This window comes from Protopterus annectens, chromosome 5.part1 (genome assembly GCF_019279795.1).
Source record: "Protopterus annectens isolate FY-2018-M chromosome 5.part1, PAN1.0, whole genome shotgun sequence".
Lineage (NCBI taxonomy): Eukaryota > Metazoa > Chordata > Ceratodontiformes > Protopteridae > Protopterus > Protopterus annectens.
Genome location: NC_056736.1, coordinates 454709998 through 454710884, shown reverse-complemented (window position 1 = coordinate 454710884; position 887 = coordinate 454709998).

Genomic DNA, 887 nt, shown 5'->3' with positions numbered 1-887 from the left:
CCCTTTCCAGTGCTAATTGTTCTGTGCATTTTCAGGGAGTACAGAATTTTGAATAGAATCCAGGCATAAGTGGCCTTGATAACTTTGCATGCTCTGATAATCAGATGAAAAGGAAGAGAACTTCGACGGCTATTAACTGTTTATGTCAGTTAAGTGAACAAAATTCACAGGATTGTCATTCTTTAGTGCAGCCTCAATCTGAAGTGACAGCAGCAAGTAACAATGGAGAGGGTTTGAATCTGGCTGCACCGATTACTGATACCAGTTTAAGAAATGTTCCAGGAATTACTAGTACTCATTTATTAGATGTTCAACACCAGGTGGTTGATGGTCATTCTGCAAGAGTTTCTCAGTCTGTTTTTAATGTTCCAAGGGTTTCCACACAAGGCATTTCTACCACTAGCCGAACTAATGAGACATCCCATTCCAGCTTTTCACTACATAATTATGAAGACAATAATGAACTCATCAGACTTGTTAACACCAAGTTTACATCTAACCCTTTTGCTTCTAATAACACTGAATACTTTGATTGTAATTCTAATATTAATGTCAACCCACCACACATTAATGAAAGTGTTAGAAGTGATTACAAACCTCTCATTAAGAAGTTGGAAAGGAAAGTTATGTCTCCTAAAAGTATTGAAGTTGACATTCAATTTTTAAACACATGTATTGAGTTTTCAATATTACCCAAAGGTTTACGAGTAGACAAATTCCCAAACAGAACTACACGCAATTCTTTTTTACATAGAGAATTAAGCAAAGTGTACAATAATGCAGGATTAGATGCTATTAAAGTTATTATTCAGGACAATATCAGACAATTAGACATTTTAAAAAATGAAATCATTACTCTCAACAATACCATTTTAAATCATCCTCAG